The sequence below is a fragment of the Vulpes vulpes genome, chromosome 14, assembly GCF_048418805.1.
Source record: "Vulpes vulpes isolate BD-2025 chromosome 14, VulVul3, whole genome shotgun sequence".
NCBI classification, from domain to species: domain Eukaryota; kingdom Metazoa; phylum Chordata; class Mammalia; order Carnivora; family Canidae; genus Vulpes; species Vulpes vulpes.
Window position 1 is genome coordinate 21,746,293 of NC_132793.1, and position 6,403 is coordinate 21,752,695.

A 6,403-nucleotide genomic window follows, 5' to 3' on the forward strand; every position below is an offset into this window, starting at 1 on the left:
ACTCAGTTTGTGGTACTTTTTTATGGAGGCCTAGCAAACTACTACAGATGCACAGGTGCTTTGAAACCTGTTACTCTGTATCCAAATGTAAAAGATCCCCAGTGTGGCTGCTATAAGCATGGCTAACTTTTTCTATCTCTGGAAGCTCCTGGAAGGCTCCAACTGAGTCTTGCTCATCTCTGTGCCCTACGTGGCTCTATTAGCACCACAGCAAAGCGAAGAGCTCTGTGCCACACTTGCTCCTACCCATGATATCTATGCAAGGCACACTGCTCGCAGCATGAAAGAAAAAGTTGAAAATGATATGGTTTCTGCTCTGAAAAAAAATTCTAAACTAGATGAACACATGACAGCGTAAACTGGTTTGTAATTATTAATTATAGCTGCCATTTATTGCGTATTCACTAAGTGCCAAGCACTTTACATACATCAATATTCTCCTGCCAGCAAGCCTACAAGGCAGCTGTAATTATGCTCATTTGCAAGTAAAGAAGCCTAGGGCTGGAGAAGTTAAGCAACTTCCCAAAGCCTCCCAGAGGCTACAGGCATAACCAGTGCACTACCCAGCCAACCTGTCCAAGCCAGATGGGCGCTCCAGGCATGAGCGCCCCAGGAAGAGAGGAAGGATCCACAGGGACTGAGGTATCTGAGAAGGCTTCATGAGGGAAGCGGTTCAATGTGTGTTCCAGATAAACGGGCTGGATCAAATATGGGAAAAGAAAACTTGAGGTGCAAGACTTGCTTTTCTACCTCTGAGCCTTCGCCTTTGTCGGTCTCTGCCTGGAATGCTCTTCCCCTCCTGGTTTTTCACAAATCAGGCTCATTTTCATCCCTCAGGGCTCAGCCCAAATACCACCTTTTCAGAAAGGGCCTCCCGACCCCCCTTTCTAGCTAGTTGTTTTTTCTACAGATGGCTCCAGCAGTATTGCCACCCCAGAAGCTCTTCTGCCCATGGCTGCTTTGACCAGCAGCATACTGTGGAAGGAACTGTGTCAGCCTCAGGCACGGCACTCGCCTGGCCTGGAAGTCAGCCATGTAAGAAGGGTGACCAGCCTGAGATCAGTGAGCTGTGAGAAGTCCAAACCACACGGAGGAAGAGAATCCAAGGAACATCAGACACCAGATCAGGGAATGAAGAAGCCATCTGGGAGAGGTGGAGCGATGGACAGATCTGAGATAAAGCAATGATGGGAAATTGTTAAGTGTACCATCTAGGTGGTAAGTGTAGTGTTTGCTGTACAATCCTTTTAGCTTTTTTATAAATTTGAATTTTTCCACTATAAAATTTGGGGCAAAAGAGAAGCCATTTTGTTTCTTGGTTTTTTTTGTTTTGTTTTGTTTTGTTTTTAAGATTTTATTTATTCATTCATTCATGAGAAACGCAGAGAGGAGAGAGAGAGAGACAGGCAGAGGGAGAAGCAGGCTCCATGCAGGGAGCCCGACGTGGGACCCGATCCCGGGTCTCCAGGATCCTGCCCTGGGCTAAGACAGCGCTAAACCGCTCAGCCCCCCAGGCTGCCCGAGAAGCCATTTTGGAGGTGGATTCTCCAGCCCCAGACACTTTAGCTGACACCACGTGGAGCAGAGATGAAGCTCCCAGCCCGGCCTTTTCCGGATTCCTGACCCACAAGATTATGAGCTAAATTAATGAGTACTTTAAGCTACTAATTTTGGAGGTATAGATAACAGAAACTCTCTGGGAGACCTCTCTTACTTTCTATCACAGCTCCCTGCTTGCTGCTTTTAGGGCATTACCACGGTCTGTAACTGTCTTATTTGCTTGTGGAATCATTATCTGTCTCTTCCCCAAGAGAGTGTAACTTCTGTTTCCTTTGCTCATGCCTTCTCCCAGCACCTAGTACACTGCCTGGTACCTGGAGGTACAAGTGAATGTTTTTTGAGTGACTAACTGAGCCCAGGAGATGGAGCCCTTCTGAAGGGTAACAGGAGAGAATATAGAGTTTGTGGAGTGGAGGGGGGACTTGGCATTTGTCAGTTTGGCTGCCCAACTCTCATTTGGGGGAATCTCAAGAAACAGAAACAGGGGATCCCTGGGTGGCGCAGCGGTTTGGCGCCTGCCTTTGGCCCAGGGCGCGATCCTGGGGACCCGGGATCGAGTCCCACGTCGGGCTCCCGGTGCATGGAGCCTGCTTCTCCCTCTGCCTGTGTCTCTGCCTGTGTCTCTGGCTCTGTCTCTCCTATCTCTCAAGAATTAAAAAAAAAAAAAAAAAAAGAAAAGAAACAGGAAGAGGCAGTCTCCTCTCTCCCTATGGATGAAGGCAGATGGATGAAGTGAACACATTCTTACCTCAGTTCCTGCTAGAGCATGAATACTGAACATACCCACCCCAGATTTGATCTGGAAGCAGAAATTCCAGCTGTAAAGGTCAGTCAGAGACCATGGCGAGTCCAGATTTGGGGACCTTGTTCAGAACAGGAGGCTCTAGCGGCAGGACGTTAGCCACCTGGCTTTGGGTGGTTCCTGCCTGAGTCCGGTTCTGCAGTGTTTCATCACCTACTTCTGCCTTAGGTTCAGCTCTGGTGTGAAACCAAGAATGCTGAGTGTGGCAGATCCGGATAAATCCAAGATGCAGGACCAAAACAAGGGTCCACTTTCCTTCAGGTGATCTGGACATCTTCCTCATGCCAGAAAGGCCAAGGACACGTTTCTCTCAGAGGCAGCAGAGCCCAAATAGCAGTGGAGATTCATCACATCCCAGACTCTTTCTCTGGGCCTCCAAGAGCCTTGTAGCAGGTAACCAACTTTCTTCTCTTGCTTTCTACAAGGTATGAACTCAGGACTGGATTCTACTCTCAGAGGTCTAGAAACACAAGGTGCCTGAGTCCTATTCCTGTGCTCTAGGATTTTCCAGGAGCCAGTCTACTACAAGGAGGAGAGGTTCACATTCCAATGCTGGGCTCATTAGAGAGGTCAGCAAACAGAATTTCCATCAGAAGAGAAATTACATGTGAGCACCAACGTGCCTATCCCAGGAAAAACCAGACACTCTCACTTGTTCTTGAGACCCAAGATCTCCCACAGTCCTGAAACCTGAAAAGTTTTATTCAGCAGACATTCACTGAGTACCAACTGCATGTCAGGTAAACACTGGGGACAAGGGATCCCTGGGTGGCGCAGCGGTTTGGCGCCTGCCTTTGGCTCAGGGCGGGATCCTGGAGACCCGGGATCGAATCCCACGTCGGGCTCCCGGTGCATGGAGCCAGCTTCTCCCTCTGCCTGTGTCTCTGCCTCTGTCTCTCTCTCTCTCTCTCTGTGACTATCCTAAAAAAAAAATTAAAAAAAAAAAAAAAAACACTGGGGACAAGATCTTGGGCTCTGGTCGGGGAGAGAGACGTAGAAACAAACTAATACAATAGGATATTTTGAGTCCTACAAAGGAGAGCTCATCAGAGAAGTTCTAAAAAGGAGAAGCATCAGACCTTTGACAATCACCAAAGGCATCCCAGAGTAAGTGGCATTCACTCTCCAGAAGGAGATTACAACAGAAGCAAAGACCTAGGCCAGGCCTTGCACTTCCAATTCCCCACAAGGAGTGAGTCCAGAACTTCATCTCTCTGAAATGCTTCAGTCATAGAAGCAGCACAAACTTCACATGCATCTAGCATCTGGATGATATTAATTACCTCCGTGTTTATTAAGTGCCCCATTAAACTTGACTCTAACCAACAGCACAGTTGGCTCCCCGGGTTAAATCCACACTAAATATTCAATTACACACAGCACAAGCAGAATCGTATTTGGCAGGGATTAGCTCACTTGTCCTGTGAAGGCACTTTTCCAGCTGAATAATAATGGTGTCTTTTAATTGTGTGGTATCTTCCTCTTGAGGGACTTTAAGCCAGAACATCTCCTCAGAGGGAGACAGAAACTGGGTGTCATCATCTCCATTTTGTAGTTGGATGAACTCAGTAAAGAGATCTGGCACTCGCCACAGAAGCTGGAATCTTATTTCTCTTTCAGTGCTCAGCTCAAATGCCCTCCTCTTTGAAGATTTTTCAGTTCCCTCATCACAATTTCCCCGCAGTGCATGACGCTGAAAGAAGCTGAGAGAAACGGCAGAGCCCTCCCTTGTGTACAGGGCCCTGTGATGGATGCTTGGCCTGCATTCACTCACTCCATCCTCCTTCCCCGCAGCACCCCCCCCCCCCCCCCCCCAGGGAGAGTTTCCACTTCACAGCCAAGAAAACTGAGAGAGAAGTTGAGAGATGGGTCTTGGTTTGCACAATTAATAACTATCAGGGTCAGGATTCAAACCCAGGCCTCTGAGCCCAGTGTCTTAACCACGCACAATCCTGGCCCATTTGTTCTTTCATTCAACAAGGATTTATTGAGCACCTAATGTGTACCCGGGGCTTGCTAGGAGTATAGTACTTGCTAGGGGTCCAGGAGTGAGGAAAACATCGCCCTTGCCTTAACAGAGATTATCATCTAAGCAGGGAAGACAGATTTAAAATCCTTCAACAAACAATTATTTAATTACACATCAATCATCTGGCAGTGTTAGCAGAATGTAAGTCAACTGGAAAGACACTTAGCAGGGCGAGAAAACAGGTGCCTAGATGGCTCCTTCTTTTCTGTAATTCAGGAGTCAATCAACTCTTCCTTTTTTACTTTGATTCTGTAGCTGAGCAATGCCTACAGATGCCCACAATTGCTATGGTAATATCTACAAATCACTTCCTTTTCTGAATCATGGCTTTCCCAGCTGTAAAATGGGAATGAAAATAACAAACCACTGGAAACAACCCAAATACCATCAACAGGAGACTGTTTACATAAATGATGGTACATTTACACCATGGAATATGCAGTTATTAAAAAGCATGAGACAACTGGAAATGCTAGAGAAGGATCACTAAGACATCATTGAGTGAATGAACAAGGTACACGATGGTGGGTATGGAATGCTGCCAATTGTGTATATTAAAAAAGGAGATAAAAGCATATGCTTATGTGTGCATGGGCTATCCCAGCAAAGATGCACAAGAAACAGGAAATGGGACATGCCCCCCCTCACAGGGAGGGGACCTGGACCCCAGGAGTCTTGGGAGACTCCCTCTTAATGTGTCCTGTTTTGTACCTTTTTAATTTTGCACTCTGCATGTAACTCCTTGAAAGTTAAGTTAATCAATTTTTAAAAATTAATACAACATTTTGATGGGAACACAAATGCAGTCAAATAGCCCTGCTCACATCCGCCCACCTTGCAGTGTGATTATTAGTTTCAAAGCCCAGGTCAGATTTGGCAGCCCTTGGAAAATCTAAAACAATTAGAACACATGTTGCTCCTAATGTGAAGAGGTAGGAATAAGGGCCAAGCAGAGAAGAAAAGAGAACAAAGGAGGAAAAGAGGAGAGAAACAAAGAGGCCCTGAATAAAGAGAATGACCCCAGCAGAGAGAAAAATCACAATTACTTTAGTTCCACTGAGACCCCCCAAGGCAGTTGTGCTACCTGCTTCTTTCTAGCCAGCTGCCACGTTGCCATGGTAATGTAATAGCCTGTGAAAAGCTTATTTATGATTCTGAAAACATTAAAAAAAAAAAAAAAACAGCAAGCTGCGGAAAGGCAGCAAGGAGCAGAGAAGGTTTCTGTGTGAAAAGAGGCACCAGGGTGACCTTCCAGGAGCTTGAGCTCCCCCCTTGAAAACTGGCGAGATTGGCCTAGAGCAGAGGGTTGCAAACCTGAGCACGCATCGAAATCACCAGGAGGGCTAGTTAAAATACAGATTGCTGTGCCTATCCCCAGAGGTGCTAATTCAACAGGTCTGGGTGGGCATTTCTAACAAGTTCCCAGGAGGTGCAAATACTGTGGTTTGGAGAACTGTACTTAGAGAATCTCTATCCTTTTTTTTTTAAGATTTTATTTATTTATTCATGAGAGAGAGAGAGAGAGAGGCAGGGGCACAGGCAGAGGGAGAAGCAGGCTCCATGCAGGGAACCTAACGTGGGACTCAATCCCAGGTCTCCAGGATCACACCCTGGGCTGAAGGCAGATGCTTAACCGCTGAGCCACCCAGGCTCCCCTAGAACCTCTGTCCTAAAAGATCTCTAAAGACCTCTCCAACTCAAGATTCCATGAGCTGTGGGCTCCAGCTCTCGCTCCCTCTGGAGCACATCCATTCCCTCCATCCCCTCCATCAGCTTCTCTGTTAACTAAGCAGCTATAACATCCCACAGGATGGCCCAACACAGGTTGCAAGGTAGCTCAAAGCACCTAGTGGGCCAAGAGCCTACAGCGGGAGGTTTCCAAGGCAGAGGCCGACACCTCATACAAGCAGTTGCATGGAAAGATTGGCTGGCATTCCAGCTGTCTGTGCCAGAACTCTCTCATGGAGCTAATTAACTGGGTGCAATAGCCAACAGGTGCCACTCAAGACTGA